The 23,298-nt window shown below is 38.2% G+C and overlaps 1 long non-coding RNA gene across 2 annotated transcripts in view; it reads left to right on the plus strand.

The window, feature by feature from the left end:
• The window catches only part of LOC145991980 (uncharacterized), a 175,361-nt gene that overhangs the window by 108,423 nt on the left and 43,640 nt on the right, over window positions 1-23,298 (plus strand). For both annotated transcript variants that reach the window (XR_014442110.1, XR_014442109.1), the window contains one exon: window positions 11,463-11,522. This is a non-coding gene — a long non-coding RNA (uncharacterized LOC145991980). The remainder of the gene's footprint in view (window positions 1-11,462; window positions 11,523-23,298) is intronic.

Genomic DNA, 23,298 nt, shown 5'->3' on the forward strand with positions numbered 1-23,298 from the left:
ATGTGGAAAGGATGGTGAAAGAAAGAAAAGAAGTTCTACACAAAGCAAGAGAACAGATAGTTTGAAGATTTGTTTTTATGATTAATAAATGTAGGATCATATGAATTTTCTTAGAGCGAGTTTGCATGAAGAGTGAAGAGTTCTGAAGTAAGCTCAAAGAAGTTTATTTTATCAAGAAAATTTCCTTCATGTATATAGCGTCAATTTTCTTTGTTTGTATGGGAGGAGGACTTGATACGCCTTGTCTATTTTGGTGATATGTAATATGTTATTTGTTTTCTGTTAATTTCACAGACATCTGTTTGATTTATTTGTTAGTTTCAATGCTGTTGTTTGTGTTGATTTAAATTTGTAGTTTTTGCTGTATATTTGTTACACGCAATATCGGAAGCTGAAGTCATTTCCGGTTTATAAACATTGGTAGAACTGTCCAATCTTCCGTTGCCGGGACAACAGTGCGTGAAAAAGATCAAGTAAGTTGAGTTGCGTGAGATGATGTTTATTTAGTAAAAAGCACTGTTTTATAAGAAACAGTGAATATTATTGTTATTTTGCAGTGATTGTTTAAAGGTAAAATGTGTTATTAAATTTGTAAAATAGCAAGAAGCTATTTTTTTTCAAATCGTTTCGTCCTGAGAATGCTCATTGTAGCATAACATTAAGGAGAGTCTCATAACTCCACCGCACAAGGAGATTGGGTAGTTACCGTGACGTAGTGATCCGTGATCCATTGGTGAACACCAGAAAGGAACGTTCACAATCGAATTTGTTCCTCGATCTTGAGTTGATCCAAGGACCCTGTAAATTCAATTTTAAATTTTTGTCGTATATCCTCGTAAGAACTGTCTTGATTTTCTGGAACATCTTTCCAAGTCTGATACCACTGTAACGCTGGCCAGGCCAGAAGGGCAATTCCTGCTTCCTGGCGCTGTTCGAACCATTTAAGATGGCAAAGCTATCTACTTTATCTACAAATTTCGAAACATCTTCCCCGGCTATCCCCTGAAATGGGATCCTCTAAAATAGTTGGGGGAACAAGCTGAGACTGAGCCATAGTTGCAAATTGTGTTGGGCCTAAATCTCTAATATCCTGACCTTGGTGCTCTATTTTTTTCCTTTTCCTGTTTTTCTAATAACTGTCGCTGAAGGCGTCTAGTTAATATTGGGCTACGTTTAAATTTGGGGGTTGAACTTGCAGTTGGACCGCTGACATCTAAATTAAAACTTGTAGTCCCTCGTGCTATATCTAATAACTGGTCTAATGTTTCATCGAGTTCATCAGCAAGGTGAAAGCTCGACATCTATCATGGCATATATAAATTCTTCTCCTCCCATTAATGTTAAAAAAGGAACTTTTAAGCCCTATGTATTTTCGAAATAAAATATGGCAAAGACATAATGAAAACTAAACTAAACAAGTTATCAAAATTTTTGGGGTCGGATTAATTTAAACTGCTTAACAATTAACTGCAACTCTTTTCATTTCCGAAGAAAATGAAAAGCCCTCAAGCACTCCACCACGTGTCAATTTTTGAGGTGGTTTTAAATTTAAACTGATTAACAATTTTCCATCTCATTTCCGAAAAAATGGATGAAAGCCCTCAGCATCTCCATCACATTTGCTATGAGGGCACGCTCCATTTCTGTGAAAAAGGGGTAAAAACATCAGCCAAAGTGTACCAGCAGACAGTGCTTGAGACACTATGCAAGAATCTTACCGACACCATCTTCCATGGAGAGAACTGGAGCTTCCAGCAGGACTCAGCCCCAGCACACAAAGCACGCACCACCCAGCAGTGGTTGTAGGCAAATGTTCCTGACTTCATTTCCACGTCAGATTGGCCCTCTGCCAGTCCAGACTTAAACCCTTCGGACTACAAATTGTGGTCCAAGCTTCAGGAGATGGCTTGCAAGAAGAGACATCCCAATATTGACAGTTTAAAGCGGTCTCTTCAGAAGGCAGCTGCGGAGTTTCCACTTGAAGTGTTGCGTAATTCCATTGATGAGTGGCCACGAAGACTTCAGAAGTGTGTCAGTGCTAAAGGTGGTCATTTCGAATAATTATTTGTGATTTTGATTCATAATGCATCCATGCATCTCATGTTATTCTGATATTACAATATCTCTCACCATTTTGTGTCTATTTACTTACAACTTTGGGACAGTATTTATGGTAAGACTAGGTAGAGTAAAACTCGTCCAAATTTTCAACATCTGCCAAATAAAGAGCCTGGTTTTCGGTACGATGATAAAAAACTTTTGTTATACCATTTGCTTTCTCATATTCGGAACATAAATCAACGTATACTTTTATGGAATTATTTTCAAGATTACTTTTCAAGGTATTCAGTACAAATGTTTTCGCTTCACGCAAGAAACTAGGAATGTCACGGCCTGTTTTCTACGTAAATGATAAATCCTGAAGTGGACCATTAAATGCAGACCTAACTGGTTTATATTTATTATTTAATTTAATTTGTGTTTGAGCAGAAGCTTCAGCTTCAGAATAATCAATTTTTCTTTTCAATGTTCCTTCTCCGGTCGATGGTTTGCAAATTTTCAAATGTCTACTTAGATTTGGAATGCTCGTTTCTTTTCCACATTGAGCACAGGCTTTAGAAGGTAACAAACAATTTGCTTCGTTACACCTTGTCTTTAGTATCGATAAATTATTCTTTGAAATTAGTTTCCCACAAGTGACACATTCGAACTTATCATTCTTACGAGTAAAACAGGTAGGTGATTCCATTTTTTCATATGCTTTAAAATATGAGCAAACAAACGATATATAAGTTTTAAAGGGATATCACCAACTTAAAATTCAACCTGATAATACTATTCCCTATAAAAAACTCTATGACCTTACTTGGGTTTTTCCGCCAAATTACATGCTTCTAGTCTCCTATACTTTGGTGGAGCCCGTTCAGGTTCTATCCCCCGCGATGTGGGTTCCTCTGCCGATCCAGCAAAGTTGAGAAATCAGCACTGTGCTCTAACTTATATAGATTTATAGAGCCAATAGAAATCTTGCTTATTTAAACTAATCAGAAACACTACGTATAAATTATTAGCCAATCAAAGTCTCTTTTATTTTAGCTATCATATAAAAAAAATGCAAAATATCCCAGTTTCAATTCGATTCATTTATCTGAATCGAAGAAACCGACAATTCACATATCCCCATATCATTGTATGCTTGCCCTATTATCACCTCTTTTGCTGTTGTGCTCAATTAGTTTTCACTAATTGGCGATTTTCTTGAAGAGGTCTAATGGAACAAGGTACGGCGGTATGAGAAAGATGCAAATTTCAAGATATTTTGGCGAATTAAGCCGGCTTAAGCTAAGTTCGTATTGCTAGAAGGCCTTCGTCGTTGGAAGTCACCTAACCCATTCACTGGCAATAAAAATTAAAAATGTTGACGTACTGAAAAAAAATAACTTGTCCCCCTCAACCATTCATCGAGTTCCAACATTTGCACATAGATGGCTCTGTTATTGCAAATGAAATAACTGACTGAATGGTATTGCCCAATTCACTTACCATGAGGTCTACAGTGGAGGTATGTGAATGGAGTGCTAAAAAAGCTTTGGGAAGGTAAAAAAAATCAGTATGATAATAAGAATGTTGGTGGGTTGAAGTTTAAATTTAATACATGTGCACAGGGGAAACTTTACTTTTTTTATCTGTGAAGGTTCTAAGGTGGGTGAATATGTTGGAAAAGCACAAGTATATACATAGACTAACGTTACATGGTTCTAGCTCCCATAGGAGTCGAGATACTCAACGTCTCATAAAATGTCTTAAGACAAATATCTTAATATTTAAGAAAGTTGACTTCCGGTCTGTCAAGATGTTACTCCCGGTTTGTTAAGATGTTACTTCCGGTCTGTCAAGAAAATTTTCTTAAGACAAATATCTTAAGACGTTTTCAAAGACATTAAATTTTCTTGGCTCCTAATTGAGCTAGGATGATAATTATAGGTTTGTTGGATAGAGTTTGACGGAAACTTCTCGACTAACAAACAAAATTAATTCCATCTCATCAAGTTTCGGAAATATATATATTTTTTATTTTTTAAGAAACTTGATTTGCTGGCTTAGTTTTGACCCTAATTCGAAAATTTAATAGCATTCGATAAAAAAATTAGAAGTACTCTACAACCTATTAGACAGAAGATGATTAGTGCTTGCTGGTTCCGAGTTATTTTAGATTAAAATTTCAAGATGTAATTTCTAAGATGTTTTGTAATTCATAAACTATGGACTGTAGGAAAACGATTCTTGCTTTATCTGCTATTGCTCGACGAGTTCTATACCTGCGCCCCCCCACTGTGCCAACTTCTATTTGTAGGTTAGCTTCGCCTGTGAAATATCATATGGTGAAATTCTTGTGGAGTAATTTGACAACACTGCGAGCCCCCACTGTGGGCCCGTCAAGTAGTGGAGGGTATTGAACCAATTCCATGACATACATCGTGAAAGGGGGGCTCTCACATCTTAGCCGTTTACGCTGAGTGCCCACCCTACCTACAAAAAAGCCCGTAGGCGTTTACGTTGAGGGCCCACTACCATGCAAAAAAAGTCCCAAAATAAGATTGAGCCAAAAATAGGGCTAGATGATCGTCGAACGCAATAAAATCCATAAAAAAACGGAAAATACAGAAACAAAATTAATAATGTTCTAAACGTTGCAACGTTGCAACCTATTATAAATAACTACGTACAAAAAAAATGAAACGCAAACTTGCAGACGACAACCTGAAGCTGCGTAGCTACCTGGCAGGTTAAGGGTTTTAAATCCGAGAATCTAGGAATTTACGAAGAGAAATGGACTTGGTAAAGAAATCAAAGATGTCACCGAGCAAAACAAAGAGTTAATCAACGAGCTTGTGACACTCACTGCTAGAAATTATACCATACCTACACCGATATTCAGCATTCACACTACTCTGTTCGAACTTGCTCCGGCTCTGAGACGGCAGGTCCTAGGCAGTACCTCTTCGGATAAACTAGTCGATCTGGGTCCGTTGGCGAGGGATTACCTAAGCACCGGGAAATTCGAAAAAGACGAGGTATTCGGATTGTACCAGACCATGGAACATAACGAGGGTGTGGTTTGGAAGATTGGAAAGTCAAAACTCACGTTCGAGGGCGACGACGTAAAAGTTAATTTGGGCGAGAAGAACAGCTGGACTAGGTAACTTGGCACGGTGGGACTGTGTGAACTTATCACTAAGAAGCAACCTAAAGATTATACAGACGAGGATTACCAAAATTACACAGAAATTTTGATCATGACGGACGCACTGTACCAAAACAACGATGGAACACAGAATCGCGTGAAATCTAGCAGTGGAGAAAAGTACAGGAACCTCATCAAGCCAATATGGACCCCGCTCAAAACTGGCAGCGGTGTCAAACACTACAACACCTTGGCCAAGGAGTTTGTTTGCGTAGACGACGTAAGAAAGCTTGTAGATCGATTGCTGGTTATCGCAGGCGAAGGAAATGCAGGCAACCGCAACTTCCACAACGAGAAGGTGGGCATCATAAACATGATTAGCACCAAGCTTGCCAACTTCATTGTCAACGACAACAAAGGTATAGGTTATCTTATCAAAATAATCAACAACCTGCCTCCCAAATTCTGGAATGTAGACGAAGGTCGAGGTTTGGTGAACGATATTATTAACAAGCTACCCTTCGAGATGCACCTGCCGAGTTACCAGTACTGCGGTCCGGGTTCGAAATTCGAACAGCGACTGGAAAGAGGAGAAAAGGGAGTGAACCCACTGGACGCAGCATGCAAGGACAACGACATTGCCTACAACGCTCACACCGATCTTGACGCAAGTTATGATGATGACAGAAAGTTGGAGCATGCAGCTTTCGGGATAATCGTCAGCAGACATGCCTCGCTAGGTGAACGGGTTGTCGCGCCTGGTACGACCAACGCCATGAACACAAAACGAAAATTAGGGTGGGGATTGTAACTAAAGAACCCTTGTGAAAAATAGGAACTTTTATAACCAACCTACCATCACTTCATTGCATTAGACAAAGCAGAGATTTTTTTCTTACTATATATAAATAACATACTCTCACCATGAAGGCAAAAGGTGTTGTTTACCAAATACCCTACGCAAACCTCAAGTCTCTCGGAACATTAGATGGAATTCTCACCAAACATCAGCGCGAGAAGAAACATTCCTGCTTGGCAAAAGGTCATGGAATGAAATTTCTGCTCAGCATTCCTCAGTTGAGGAGGTTACAAGGTTCGCGAAAGCAGCAGAAGACTGGAGGTTTCATATTCAGCATCCCGGCTATTTTGGCAGCTTTGGGTGTTGTAGGCAGCTTGGCAGGAGGCAGTGCCACCATTGCCAAGACCGTCATCGATGCAAAGAAGAACAAGGCCGAGCTGGAAAAGCAGAGACGCCACAACCTGGCTATGGGGAAGAAGGGAAAAAGTGTGACGAAAAAGCGAATGAACAACCTCGAAGCTTTGAAATAGTTTTTTAAAAAAGGAAGAGCCCTTCCTTATCCAACTTCGATATTGAATCTTTGATCGAATCGTTGGGGATCAAGCACTTCAGGGGCGTTTTCAGGTCTGATTCTCTATTCTCTGTTGTGAAGAAAAAAGAGTGTGGTGTGGTTAACCTTGACAGTTACGAAAATCCAGGTACACATTGGATTTTTACCTGAAAGTGAACAACAACAAAGCATTTGTTTTTGATTCACTCGGAGGCATACCACCTGCTGGGATGGTACTCAGTGTTGTCAACCTCTACCACAATGACGAACGCATCCAGGGTTTCAGCGATGTGAACTGTGGCCATCTCTGCGTCTCCATGCTTGTCTTCCTCTCGCAATTAAATAACCCAACAATCGAGGATTTCCAGACAGCATTGTGGCACCTGATGCACTATGGGAGTATTCCATCTCGCAAGCAAGACTTCGCTTCTCAAACTCGCATTGCATGACGATATCACATATCCTAAATCTATTGCTCTTCGTGCATTCTACAGCATGTACCTGATACCTAATATGACGGTACACAACAATTCCATCAAAATTGGCAGCGAAAAAATCAGCATCACCCCTGGCCAGTACAATCTGTCTACCTTGCAGGCTCAATTGCCAAGAAGTGTACTGCTGTCGCAGAATTCTGTAACTCACAGGGTGGAACTGGTGTCTGCAAGGGAAACCGTGGACCTGGGTACCATCGGAGAGCTTTTGGGTTTCGAGAACAACACAAAGCTTGAACCTGGCATCAAGCAAAACGGTGCTAACATTCCTAAATTTCTAGCCATCGAGACTCTGAACATACATTGCAATGTGGCAGAAGGTATGATCAGAAAATCCTCGAACGGCATCCCAGGGAGTCACAAGCCAACAGGTATTATCGCTAAGTTCAAACCAAACCTTGAGTTCAAGGAGCCAATTATCTACACACCCTCCCCACCGATATACTTTCCTGTATCTCGTAATAGCATAGACAACATAGAATTGGCAATTACCAACGAGAACGGAGAGGTGGTTGATTTTGCAGGAGCCACGACCACTGCCGTCGTGGAGATTAACATATAATAAATAACCATCATGGAGCAAATCGAAAGTTACGAGTTACAGTCCATCCCACCCAATTGTCGCATGTTTGCCAACCTGAATGAAGCGAATCGAGAGATAGAATATTTCGTGGACGTCGGGGACGGGTTCATTCATCCTCACAGAGCTGATTTGTATATCAAGTTTGATGTTGTGAAGAGAGACAACGGCGAAGCATTCCTTGCCAATGCAAATCTAAGACTTGTAGATAATTTTGTGCAGTACCTGTTCTCGCAGGTGGAAGTTAGAAAGCATGGCACCGTCATCGATAAGGTTGACTATCCCGGGATTACCTCTACAGCAGTGGGAACACTGAAACTCTCTAAGACCAATGCAGCATACTACCAGGCAGGGGGATTCGAAGCAGGTAAAAAAAAATCAAAACTCAAAGTCACACACTACTCTTTCCCATGCGCCTGCTTCCTGGCTTCTTCTCCGACTACACAGAGATTATGTGGAAGTGTGGTTTACTCGTCACTTTTTGCAGAAGCGCCAACGACAACAATGCGCTGATGCGTTACAGCATCTTGAGTGCAGACGATTCAGCACTTTCCAACACACAGCCCGATCCTGACAAGTGCATCATCCAGTGCATGGAACTGCGCATGCCCGTAGTGAAAAAACGAAACTAACTACGCTCTCAAGTACAAAGCAGACATTTTGAAGAATCCCCAAGTACACATCCAATTTTACTGTTACCAGTTGGTGCAGAAACCTGCTTCCGGCAACCATTTTGAATTTGACGTGACCACACAGTTTAACAGCATCCGGTACGATATGCCAGAGTTTGTGGTCGTGCTCTTCCAGACAGGGGAGGACAACAACCAAGAAAAAGATTCGAGCCAGTTCGACAACTGCAAGATCAAGAACATCTACCTCAAAAATGGCAGGAACGTGATATTCCCGCGAGAGAACTACAACCTGAACATTGCAAACAACGACTACCTGAGACTGTACGAGGCATACACAGCTTACAAGAGGGTGACCTCCGGCAATGTGGACGTGTACTACAATCCCAATGAGTTAATAGCTCGCAGACCCATGTACGTCATTAACACATCGAAGAGGAAGCAAGTGCTTGTTAACGATCGTACCAACATCAAAATTGTGTGCGAGTTCCATGACGCCTTGCCTGCCTATACTATATGCAGCGTCATTCTTATTGCAGAGAAAACTTTTGTGTATGATGTCAAGAATGAAAGAGTGACTGAACAGTTTTAGATACAAGAAAAAAAATTGGTTAATTCTATAAAAATCACACAGATCTTACATCCAAAACATTTTTCACACATAAAAAAAATCACTATACTATAGAAATTTATGACAATACTGAGAAGTGCCAACTTCTATTTGTAGGTTAGCTTCGCCTGTGAAATATCATATGGTGAAATTTTTGTGGAGTAATTTGGCAACACTGCGAGCACCCACTGTGGCGTTTACGTTGAGGGTCCATCACCTTACAAAAAAAGGTCCCAAAATAAGATTGAGCAAAAAATAGGGCTAGAACATCGTCAAATGCTATAAAGTACATAAAAAAATCATCAAAATACGTCACAACTGAGGTTAAATACTAGGTCCACCTACAAGGGTTGCGTAGAAACAATCATTTTACACTTTGTAGGTTAATTTAACCCGTAAAATGAAGTAAAAAAAGTGAATAGGTTAAGTTATATTACGTAAGATCATGGCACACATCCAAAAATGAGATTGAGCCAAAAATAGGGCTAGAGCATCTTCGAACGCAATAAATTCCATAAAAAAATCATCAAAATATGTCACAGCTGAGGCTAAATACTAGGCACACCTACATGAAGGGTCGGTGAAACAATACCTTTCCACTACTGAGGTCACTAGTGTGCACGTACTTAGGGTCGGATGTGCGAAACGATGCGATTTCCCAACACTTTCGCTTTTGGCACTTACAACGTTTACCACTTTTAGTCCTACTTTACTTCGGCTGCACCGGCACCTTCGGTAGCCACCGAAACTGAATTTTAAATCAAAAAGTGTACCACTCTATATTAATAGATGTGCACAAATCATAAAATGTGGTAACTGGAAGTCAACTCATTAAACAAAGCAAACTTTTTATTTAGTTTACTTAGCGAATACCTTAATGAAAAGGAGATATTATGATATACACACGTAAATTTGTAACAAATTATCTCATTTTCATGTATCTTGTATAACGTCATAATTTGACAAAAAATTAATTGACTGATATTGTATTTCTCTCAAAATATGAAATTAAACAAATATGCAATATTGTATACAAGTTTTCTGAGAAATTGGTATATCATTTCATTTAGAAAAATTCAAATATTAAAAGCAATTTTTCATCCAGCATGAAAAGAAATAATATTGCTCCTTACTAAAAGGAACCAAATAATATAGGTTTGGAAAGCATAAACTCTAAAAATACAAATTTGTGAAATATATCATACTATCGCAACTACGATCACAAGTACTATCGCATATTACAAACCGAATTTATGAATATACAAATTTAACAATGTTTTGCAACTTTTGATGTATTGCATAAAATTATCTTTTAGAAACAAGTAGCGCATGGTATGTGTGGGCAAACGTATATCCCCTAAAAGTAGTAAAAATACTAAGCTTTGACATCGGTAACATTGCATATTTTGTAATTGTGAGTTGAAGAAGCAGAACGTGTGCAAGTACATAAAACCAGAATTTATACGGTGTTGTGAACGTAGGGATTAAATGGATTATGTTAGTCCATCCTAAGTTTTGCTTTCAAATGTTGTGACAACACTCCTTCCTGTATAGGTGCATGGACACTGCCAGCACGCTCCTGCCATTTGGCCCTTTCTTATTTAAAGTTATGGTCAAATCGTAAAGTAGGGTTAAATTGACAGGTTCTTAATTGAGCAAACGTACATTGATGAATTGAATTGCATTTGAAAAATGGCAGGCAATTTGTTCTTGATATACTAGCGTATTTTATGCGGAATATGCGTGCGAAAAATTTGGGCAAAAGTTTCCTTCTGCATCAGAAGTTTGGAATCGTCCGTCAAGTGTGTAGTGTGTGTGTGTGCATATATATATATATATTACGTACGGAATATATCCATAGAATTCACAACGTCTGTTTGAGCATATATATCTTCCTGTAACTTGAAATGAAGTGTATGATCAATATCAGGCATAATCAGAACCTACAGCGAAAGAAAATGTGTTTTTCAAAGGAAGCTTTTATGATCTAACCCTTTACTGCGAATGCGACCTAAGATATTCAAACCTGGAAAAAGGCGCCACTAATGGCGTGTGCCTTGTGAGCAACGATGTGTTCAAATGTGATTAAATCTTGGTGCACTTGTTAGTGTTCAATTTGCTAGTGGCAAGGCCCCATGTTTCGTGTGATATTCCCGTGATGATAGTTTCCAAATTGTTTAGTCTCTTTGACCAGAACATGCTGGGTAAATTGGAATTGCAACACCTTTAGATTTACAGCACAATTTTAAGACAGACATTCGTTGTGTTAAATACTGTGTTGTATTGTTTCTATCTTGTATGTCCACACCTTGTATGCCAACCATACGTTTTAGATTCTCATAAAGTGATTCAGAGTAATATAGAATAATTTATTTATAGTTCCGTTTGCCAGTCCTTGAATATAGAAAAAGAATATTAATAACAAAATTCAAACTTAATTTGTTTCATTACTTTTAAATAAATTTATTAACCACGAAATTTAATAATAATGATCAACAATATATAAGCAAATATTATTTAGGTAACATGTATGTTTAAGTAATTCAATTACACAATTAGCAGTTCTTTCAATTTTGGAAATAAAAATAAAAATACATGTTTCCGTTCAATTACAGTGTAAAACATTTATCGATTGTTGCGATCTTGCTCCTTGCTTATTGGGGACATGTTGTTAGGTAAGAAAATACATTTTAATCCATCATATGAATATGTAAAGTATTTCGTGTAGATTTTATTTCTCTTTACAATGTAAGAAAAATTTTATTCTTTCTTAGTTATTAGCGTGTAAAGTGTCCATGCTCGTTTCGACCTTTTCTATTTCGCATTACTCCTTATCAGGACGTAAGCAAATTTCTAGCTGGCCGCTATCTGAGCCTTTTGGTTAGAGCTCCTATTTCATCAAGAACATTCACATGGGAAGATACCTTCATGAATTGGTATTGTCTAAAGAAAACTGCAACATGTGAGGAATGAATTCATCTATTATATCCGTCTTCTTGCAAGGGAAGATTGATTGATTTAAATTATTTTACTTCGCCTTTTGTGCCTCTTCGCTAATTTGCGAAGATGGGGATGAGTGATGAATTGATGAAATTGATCAATGGTCATTCACAAACAACCAAGTCCGAGTTGGATTCGATCTCGGGGCGCTGGGCATCGCAGCGCGATGTTCTAACCACTTTTTTTTATTACAATATAACTCTATTACATACTACTACTTTTTAACAAGGTTTAACCATACATCATTTGTGGTTACATTCACAAATGTTACATTATTGTTTAGTCATACAATGTGTTGAATATATGAATGTGTGTTGAATATAGTTTGCATATAACTTTTTTTTACTAGGTAAAATTTTCCCATATTCACTGCGGTAATAGTCCCTCATATTGTTTCCTGTTTGTCAATTGAGAAAAATATATATCATGTACGTACCTATAATCCACTGTATCGCTCGATGCTTTGTAGCAGGGAAAAAGTTAAATTCCTGAAAAAAGTATTAATTTCGGAGTAATACACTGAACTGATGATCGACTTATATGTGCAATCATTTTTTGGATTAAAGGCCAGTCTTGTTTTGCCTTTCCACAGTGCGTCATCCTGTGTGCTATTGTATCTTCTAATATACACTGCTCACAATTAGGGTCTGAACTAAACCCCAGCCGATGTCGTTTTGCTTTATTATCAATTAGTTGACTGCATTGTCTATTGGATAAATGTCTTGCCGAAATATTGGTAAAAATTATATTCCAATTATATTGAGGATGTTTCTTCACTATGTGCGGCGTATCCATATTTTGAGTAAGGTATTGATTATACAAATCTTTCACTGTTAGCTGATTATAGTCTATTTTCTTTATAAGTCCATGTAAATATTCCATTATAGCTTCTAGATATACTTTTTGGTAAGTGAGAATTATGATCTCATTCACTGGTGCTTTTAATGGAATATCTCATATACGTATATGTATATCCTGAAATGTCCTGGACATTTTCTTTAGATTGAATCATTGAAAAATACCGATGATTAAACAAAGCTTTTGTTGTTTTTTTCCAAGCATCCACCAAACTCATTCCTCCTTCTGTTTTCCTGAGCTAAGTGTCTGCTGATTCACTCGGAAAACTTTTCCTGTCAAACGGAACCGGTTTAAACTTTTATTTATTCATGCTAAGTTACGATTATCACATGGCCAAATTTGGGCTCCATACCACAGTTTTGATAAGATATATACATTTGCTATTTTGACTCGCGTACATAAAGTGAAGGGTCATTGTATAAATTTGTGTATGGTATAATTAATATTCTGATATATATTATCATAACTAAGTTTTGTGCTTTTTGTAGTGTCATTTGTAAAAAACACTACTAGGATTTTAACTTGATCCACTTTTTAAATATCACGTCATGTAGCTGTTCATGTTGTTGTCCTAATGTTAAGTTACACGTTTTAGTCTTATTCACTAAAGCACCAGATTCGATTTCATATTGCCGTATACATTCCCTTAAGTTCTTAATCGCTGCCTGATTTTGACATATGATTGTGACATCGTCGATATAAGCTCCAATCGTAAATTCCGTTCATGTATTGTTATCATTTTTGGTCGTGCGACAGTGTTGAAGGACAAGTGCCAAGGCCATTATAAAAAGAGGTAAGCATAATGGGCTTCTTTGCGGAAGTCCTATGTTGACTGTGCATTTATTAGTTATAAACCCATTGATTTTTGCCTTTAAGCTTATATCTGTCACTAATGTTTTAATATGTTCATATATTAGTCAATGAATACCCATCTTTGGTATTGTTTTTAACAAAACTATTTATTATTTATTTATTTATTGCGTCTTGTTTATCATGGCGAAGTTAAGGCTTTGTAGCCTTTTCTACCACTTAACCATGTTTACAACAACATTTAAACCAGTACATAGAAAGGTAAATATTAAAATATAGAAAGAGAAATATAAACTTACAAAGAAAAAAATACAGAAAAAAATGATAAAAATATACATACGGGAATAAAAACCTAACCTATACTCACGAACATACAACGAAACACACACATACACACACACACACACACGCACACACACACACAATCAGATATTCATGACAGTAGTCAGGGATTTGAAATATTAAGGTGAATAAGGGTTTTCAGTATTTTCTGCGCTTAACTGTATTCAATTTATCACTAAAATATAATGTGCTAACTATTTGTGCCCAATAAAAAAAGTTTTAATTGCATCTTAAAGACATATGCTGAAGGTGAGTTCCGGATTTCGAGAGGCAGTGAGTTCCAAAGACGAAAAGTGGAAACGGTGAAATATTTTGAATAAAAATTTGAGTTATGAAGTGGGATGAGTAGTTGAGTTCTCCCTCGCGATCTGGTGTCAAGGCTGTGTGATTCGGAAAGCATTGAGAATCTGCTCGAGAGATAAGCCGGTTCCTTTAAACTGATTGCCCTATAGAGAAGGGTGAGGTTGTGTACCTTTCGCCGATCAATTAATTTGAGCTAATTTAGCTTTGTAAAGAAAACGGATAAATGGTCCCTATATTTCAGATCGAGAATAAAGCGGACGCAGGTGTTTCGTACTCGTTAAAGACGTTGAGCGAGATCATCTGGTAGTTCGGAATAGACAGAATTGCAGTAATGGCAGTGTGGAAAAACAAGTGCTTGCACCAGTTTGAATTTGATGCTAACGGGTAGAAAATGTTTAAGCCGAACAAGAGCGTGTAATGCAGCGAAGGCTCTTTTACTAGTTACATTTACGTGATCTGACCATGAGAGATGCTGATTAAACATTACGCCCAGATTTTTGGCTGTTTTACTTAATTTACTAGCTTTCCCTAAGACAACTATGGGCGGGAGGGAAGAAATTTCAAACGCGGAAAGCATTTTTTGTGAACCTATAATAATAGTTTGGGTTTTCGAAGGATTAATTAGTAGCCCATGATTAGCTGACCAAGTACTGATTTTGTTCAGATCATAATTTATATCGCGAATTGAATTTTCAATATTATTTGTAGGAAAGGACAAATACAGCTGAACATCATCTGCGTAGATGTGATATTTGCAGTGTTCGAGTGCGTCAGGAATATGGTTAATGTACAAAGAGAAGAGGAGCAGACCGAGGGCGGTTCCCTGGGGGACACCGGCGCTGATTGATCGCCACGACGATTTCTCACCAGAGTGGAGGACGCATGTTGGCGTTCATTAATATACGAACGAAACCAAGCTACGGTTGGGTCAGAGAAGTTGTACAGGAAGGATAGCTTGGATAGCAAGATGTCGTGGTCATTAGTCTGAAAAGCTTTACTAAAGTCCAGAAGTACGAGAATAGTTACTTCTTTAATGTCCATGGCGTGTCTTATGTCGTCCGTCACGTTGATGAGCGCCTTACAGGTGCTATGGTTGCGCCGGAATCCCGATTGGAGGGGATTCATTAGATTGTTTCGTGATAAGAAATTTCGCGTTTGGTTACCGACAACGTGCTCGAGAGCTTTGGACAGAGCCGGAAGAATACTTATCGGCCGGTGGTCGCCGAGGCTAAGAACTTTGTTTGTTTTCGGCAGAGGAAGAACCTTAGCCAGTTTCCAAATGGACGGGAATATGCCGAAGGAGAGAGAGAAATTAAAAATTCCTGTTATAGGAACGAGAACGTAAGGGAGATTTTTTTAATCATTAAAACAGAGATTTCGTCTATTCCCACAGCGGTGGATTTTATTTTATTGAGAGCTGACTGAACGTGAAAAATTTTGGTGCGGTGCCGTGAACGGTGGTTGAAATCGTTCGTATTGTTTCTTCTCTTACATTATTGTCGAGTGTTTGAACTTCGCTGAAATATTCGTTCAACGTTTCTATGGAGAAGTTTAATTGATCGTTCCTTTTTTGTTTACCAACACCTAAAGTTTTCAGTTTTTTCCAAATAACATCCGACTTTTTCTCATAATTTACAAGATCGTTCGCGAATCGACGCTTTGCTTTCCTGACCTCTTGGTTACAACGATTTCGTAATATTCTGAAACTTTCGAAACTGCCACTTGCCGACTGGCCGCACTTTACGTCCCTCCGATGTTTGCCGTAGGCTCGATCCCTAGCTGCCATGAGCTGCCGCAGGTCGTCCGTCAACCACGGACAAGGGGGGCGAGAGACGCGTTTCTTTTTCACCGGGGCGTGCTTGTCGTACAGCCGGAGAATGAAAGTGTTAAGGAGATTCACCTGTTGGTCGAGAGTGGGCAACGTGCTGATTACGTGCCAAGGGAGAAGGGCGGCGTCGGCAGATAATTGCGCATCGTTTATGTTTTTAATGTCTCTGTAACATACAAGTTTGGCTTTGTACTTGGGAACGCGCAGCTCGTAAGATAAAAATATCATGTCATGGTAAGAGATTCCGGGTACTGGGGTTTGTCCGTGACTTACTACGCGTGATGGGCTGGAAACGAGAATTAAGTCGATCCACGATTCAGAGGTTGGAGTGTAGTGAGTTGGGTCGAGAGGACAGATGGAAAGGTTCAGAGCAGACACTGTGTCCCGGAACGACGTGACTTCTTTCTTTGTGCTGCAGAGATCGATATTAAAGTCCCCCAAAATTATCGAATGTTCATAGTTGGGCAAGAAATTCCCGATTTCATTTTCGAATTTGACGAGGGAAGTGCAAGGAGGTCGGTACACTACGGACAAGAGAACCTTTTGTTGTCTTACGGTGACTTCGAGTATGAGGAATTCAGAAGAATAGTTATATTCTCCGTGAGATTCTCCTATTGCTTTTGCGTTAATGTCTTCCCTTAGATATATTGCTACTCCCCCGCCCCTTTTTCCGATCCTGTCTCTCCTAAAGAGTTTAAATTCCGCCACATGCACCAGATCGCTCGAGAGGGACTCTTGCAGCCACGTTTCGGAGATTAAAAGAGCATCGATATGTTCGAGCGTAGAAAATATATTTTGAATCTCGAGGAAATGTTTGAGGGCGCTCTGGGCATTTATGTACGCTACATTGAGGTTGCCGGCGGCGAAAGTTGACCTGGGTTTGGGAAAAAAATTTACAATCGTCTGCCGTGAAGGGGGTGGGGAGGGGTCGGTCACACTTACTGGGGAGAGGGACAAGTCTACGAGTTCCGCAAATGGGCTGGATGGGGGCGTTGTCAAATTTACAGTGACCAAATTACCGGTTCCAGCCATCGCAGAGAGTTGAATTTCAATTTATTGGATGATCCGGAAAGGCATGCTATGTAAGGAATTATAAGTCTACTTACCAAGGCGGCAGAAGAGATGATGTTTGCAGAACACTGAAAACCCTTTGCAACACACTTAAGCACACACACACGCAGATAAACATATACACTAACACGGAAATACAATAAACAATAACAAATATATGTAGAAAAGAAACTTGCACAATGTATGTACAACATAGTTTTAAAATGGACACTGAGCTTTTTCATGTCCATGTATCAGGGTGTCCTTTCCCCTCAACGTTCACTCGATTTTTTCCAAGCTATGGTGATCCTCTGCAACTCTTCCAAAAAATAGCTCGCTAAGAGGTAATCATTTAGAAACTAATTTCAGGTGTTTAAAATGCATTTTATAGTTTGTTTTTGTTACCAAATGTTTTTTATTTTTGTCACATATTTTCCTGTTTTTATCACATATTTACAACATTTATGACACATAAAAAATAAATATTTCTGAGTTTTTTAGCACATAAAGTTCCGTTCCCTAATAATTATCCTTCCATCCTGGGTCCAGACGTTCCTGGGGCCGTGTTGGTCCTTAGCCCTCTGCAGCACCTGATGTCGAGCGGCCGTCAAGGATTCTGTCAGAAGGAATCTTGGATCCCTTCAGAGCTTTCTTTCTCTTCCAGATTGAATCTCTCGTACGGTAACTGCAGAGGCGGAAGATGATGGGCCTCTTCCCGGACTTCACTGCGTCCGCCACTGTTCTCCTCTGGGCACTGATGCGGAGGGAACGTTCAATGTGATCGATGCTGATGTCCTGCATATTCAGGTTCTTCCGGATCACTTGAAGAACGAGCTCGTCCGTGTTCTTGCCGGTCGTTTCCGGAATGCCGTGCAACAGGATGCAGTTTCTCTTGGAGTACATCTCCAGATTGTCAATCTTCCGGGCGTTCTCGTTCGAAGATCTCTTGAGAACCTCGATGTCCAACTTTACGGATTTCAGCGTTTCTTCGGCCTCCTTTTTTAAATCCAGGAAGGTCGCGCTCAGATCTTGCAACGCCGGCTGGACTCCGGTGTCGGTACTACCAAGGGGTCCGGTGACGTCCCGCAGGCGGTTCTCAAACTCCCGAAGTCGCTCCTCTACGCTTTCCACACGGTTAGACACCACGTTCAACAAGGGATTCGGCTTTGTCATGGTAAATGTAAAATGTATATTCATATGATGTTTACGTCACCACTAAGAGGCTTGTCGTGAATACTGACAATGGTGGTACTTGATAGTTTGGAAAATGGACTTTGATCGTAAAATATACCAGCCTAGTGGAAGGAAAGATATGGGAGCTCTCGCTATCATTGCATCGTGCTGTCCGCCATTTTTTCTATCAAATGCCTGTGAATAATCAATCTCCTCTAGGTATTTATTTGTTTGGGTGTCTTGAGATTTTATTATTTCATCTCGTAATAGTGTCAAAAAATGGTATATTTTTTTCTCCAACTACTCCATATAGATATGGTGAAGCTAGTTTTGTCAAAATCAACTTTAATCGATTTGCTACACATCTAGTTAGTATTTTATAGTCTGTGTTAAATAATGTTATTGGTCTGTAATCTTTCATCTCCTTGGTTTGACTATCTTTTGGTATTAAAATTTTTATTGCTGTTATCTCATAATTTACTACATTATTTTTGTTTAATACTGTATTAACCCATTTTGTTAAAGATTACCCATTGTTGGCCATAAAACGTTATATGCATTAGTCGCTATTCCATCTTTCCCAGGTGCTGTTCCCCGTACTCCCTGTACTATTGCTTTATACACTTCTTCATTTGTGTATGGTTGGTTTAATCCAACCATGGCTTCTGATTGGAGGATTGGTATGTATTTGTCTGAATATTGACTAGCCTTCTCATTATTTTCATATGCGTTTGAATATGTATTTTCCAAATATTTATGCACTATTTGTTGTATATTGTTCCCCTCATTATGGCCTACTCCATGATTATCCTGCAGTTCTGTTATCAGACTCTGTTTTTTTCGCTGATATATATTAGTTATGTGAACTAAATTTATTTATTCTTCAATATCTATATTGGGGAGCTCACTGTGTATACGTATTGCTTTTACTTTTGTTGCCTGTGGACGTAGTAGTTGTGCTTTTACTTTTTTAATTTTCGTTTGCGTGTCACTGTCGTTTTTCTTTTTCTTATATAGGTCGTGTAATACTGCATAATGGAAATTAAATTTATTATACCATTCGTGTTGTTTTTCCCAGGAGTATTGTTTGGAATATCTTTGGAAATTTTGGTTTGAAAATTTTTGTCCGCCATCTATTAATATTTTGTTCATATAATGATCTCTTAGTCCTTTTTTCCCACTGTCTCTCAAAGCCAAATCTAAAATATTTTTCAATTAAATGTGATGTATTTATTTTCCAAGTTCCCCTCCATATTCTAGTTAACCTTACCGGTGATTTCATTGTTGTAATAACAGCATGGTGATCACTAAAACAACACCGGTTCCTAATGAACAGAGGTAATATTTGAGTTTAGTTCACTTCAAACATATCCCCTATCTATTCTCGAGGCACTAATTGCAGTTACCTACATTTTTTCTTGCCACATATCCTTTAACTGCAAATTGTGCACCAGTTTTTGCAATGCATTTGAAAAATTATAACCCGGTGTTTGATCCATATTACATAATATGCAATTAAAGTCCCCTGCTAAATACATTGAACCTCCACTACCTACAATGTACTGTGGTACTGTATATGTATACAAAATACTTCTTTCGTTCCGGTATTTGATCCCGGCGGGACATAAACGTTAATTAATGTCAAGGTTCCCAATTTCCCCATGATTAATCTTCCACTGGATTATTTTTGTACTTGAATAAATGATAGTCCTTTACGTACTAAAATTGCAGTTCCTGTACCACTTGAATTATAATTATTGTATTCTATGTAATTTTTATTACATTCTAGCGAATTTCGGCCAACTTTTTTTGCAACATCGCAACATCTATACTTTTTTGATGCAAGAAACTACGTAGTGATTTTAACTTTGTTTCATTTTGTATATTATTTATATTTATATTTGCTACTCGTATTACTAATGTTTTCATATTTCTATATAATTCTATTAATAATATTAAAATATTCCACACTTTTGTATAATACATATTTTCCGTATAAATAATATACTCTAAATACTATTTTCTTGAGCTTCCTTCTCGCTTTCTTTACTTCGATTACCATTCTACATCTTCACTACTGGAGAATTTATTCCAATAATTGGAGCACTATTTGAAAAGTTATTTCCTAATCGTCTGGTAGAACGCCGTTTTGCTATAGTTTTTTTTGTTTTTGTTTTCTGTTTAAGCTTAGTTTCACTTACCTTCATTTGATTACTCTTCTCACTCCCACAAGTAGAAATGAGACCACTGTCTTCTTCTGATTCTTGTTTGTCACTCAGTGATTTAGTGGCAGATGCAGTTTCCTCTGGTGATAAGTTAGTGGATGGGAGGGATGTGTCCATGAAGTCTTCCTATTTCTCCTTACTCTTCAATAATTTGCTTGATCCTTTTTCTTCCTTCGAGTGTTTTTTATCTTGAGGTTTGGTCGTTTTTTTATTTACTCCTACCCTTTGTGTTCTTCCTATTTGTTTATCCATCTCATTATTATAGGTTGGCTTTATTTGCGAGGTATCCTCATTTTTCTGCTGATGTGATGCACTTGCTGATACCTCTGAGCTCACTATGTCGGTCTCATTGGGCAATGCTGCCTTACTCTAGGTTACTTTGACTTTCGGTGGGACCCGTAGGATAGACATTTGCCGCTGGCTACAACTGTATTTTAAATGTTCATCCGAACCACAGAACTCACACGTTGGAGTTTCTCCCGTATATATCATGAGGACCTTATATTTGCCAATAGTTACAAAGTATGGTATTGGCTTCTTTAATGACATTTTTACCATACTTACGCCACTTGGCACAGGCTAACGAAACTTTTCACTCCACATTTCTGTCACTTCATCCACTGTTCCATATTCACTGAATTTCCCGTGCACTTGTCTTAATTCAACTTCCATAGATAAATTAAATAAGTAGAGGTAATTTACCGGTTGAGGTACCTCTTTTTGGGCACAGTGGGCTCGCAGTATTGCTAACCCACCCCACGAAAATTTCACCATGTGATATTTTACAGGCGAAGCTAATTTATAAATAGGAGTTCGCAACACTAAAAGTACCAAGAAATTTGCTTCACAAACTTTATCTTTTAATTTTTTCATATGATATTTCACAGGCGAGGCTAACCTACAAATAGGAGTTGACAGCGCTGACTACGATCTATGCTGTAATATTATGTAGCCTTCTAAGATGATAAGTATGCAGTAAGATGGAGAGTTGGTGACAAATGACTACGATCTAACAAATGCTAACTGGCAATAGTGGTGTTGAAGTGTTAATGCCCCCCTCTATCTTTTCTAGCATACTGATCTATTGCATGCTAACCAAAACTCTTAAGCAATATTGGGAGGCAGGCTCTTCTCTCGTAACGCCACGGACGGAAACATGCATACCTCTGCCCCCCCCACATGTATGTATGTAATGCGATTTGGGGGGAAGTGGGTAAAAATTTTGAACTTATGGCTGGCAATGTTCCTATAACATATTTTTGTTCGAAACAAATGCATAGACATTGCTAATAAAAAAATATTAATATTTTGCTAATAATTTGAAATATACTTATTGTATTGTAGCAATTAGTTTTTGGTATTGAACGCGACTGTGCTGTCTCTGTGGTAAAGAATATGATATCTGGGAACCTGCAATTTCGTCCTCCTGTGTGCTAACAATATTGAGTTACGTGACAGATTGAACAATAGGTAGGCCTTGGACGGCGGAAGTTATACTTCCTGGTTTTTCAGTAGTTATCAATAAAGATGAAATTCCTCCCTGGCGTTTAAATCTGTTTGTTAATGTTTCAATACAGACGATGCTATGTAGGTTACAGCAGTTTTTACATCAGCTCTGGCAACTGTTGAGAAATAGTGACGTCATTTAACAGCATTGGCAGGAGTGATGTGATGCATTAGCTTATGAATTTTCGAAATCGCAAAATGATGTGGCTGGAATGTAGGGGACAATTTTCTAGAGCGAATTGTCTCGGATTTCTATTGGTCCACGTTGCGTTGGCTTGCATATCACTCCTCGACCCCACTAAAACGGATAAAACTAAAAGCTCTAGTGTGGAAAGTTCTGTTTCATTTTGAACTTCCGTAAAGAAGAATATTGTAGCAGGATTTCCAAAGGTGAGTAACTTTGTTTCTTAGCTTGCATGCGTTGGGTTTGAGTTATAAATATAGTGTTGCTTTTGTGAGTTGATTCTGAAAAACCAAACAGACGTAAGGGATTGTGGATGAGAGGTAACTTCCTGAAAAACCAAACAGCCCTTATGTATTGTGGAAGAAAATATACTCACAAAGCATACAAAGAGAGAGTATAGAAGTTTTTTGAATGTGTTTCATGTCTCTCTCCGCTTTATATATATTTGGAGCATGCTGAAAATTTAATGTAACTATTTTTAAGAATTTGTGAGCAATATGTTATTCATGAATTCTTAAAAAAAACTAGTTTTATATTGCTTTTTCAGTATGTGGGTAGCTGGAATAATTTTCTCCTTTGTGTGCCGTTGTTGGTAGGAAATATGTGTGCGGGGCATATTTTAAAAATAATAAAAGGTCAAAATGTGTTAAATTGTTAGAGGAAGGCAAGAAAATGGAGGGGCGTAATTGAAGAGTTGTGAGTTTGATATCTAGTGGAGGTACATAGTGAATCGAATCTTATTTTTTAAATATTTAGTTTTTATGCACGGAAAAAAGAAAAAAGCTCTTTGATATTAAACGTAAAATTAAATAAAATCCTCTAATTAATGGCAACTATATCCAATTATGCTTATGGCTACAGCGAGCATTTGCAAAAATGGCGATGATGTGGCTTGAGATTTTGTTTTTGCTACGTAAACAAAATGGCCGACTCGCAATGACTTTGCCAAATATGAACAGGCTATATAGACTGAGAAAGGGATAGAGAAGTTAATTAAAATTTAATTTCATAATTGCAACACAAATATTGTTGAACTTAAATATAAATATATATATAAATAATATAAATATAAATGTCTGAACTCGGTGAACACTTGGGAACAAGTCAACTTTTTTCAATACTACAACATTTTAAACTCTCTTTGCCAGCAATAGGGAACGGTAGTAAGCGTT

Source organism: Lepisma saccharinum, chromosome 9 (genome assembly GCF_977018435.1).
Source record: "Lepisma saccharinum chromosome 9, izLepSacc3.1, whole genome shotgun sequence".
NCBI classification, from domain to species: domain Eukaryota; kingdom Metazoa; phylum Arthropoda; class Insecta; order Zygentoma; family Lepismatidae; genus Lepisma; species Lepisma saccharinum.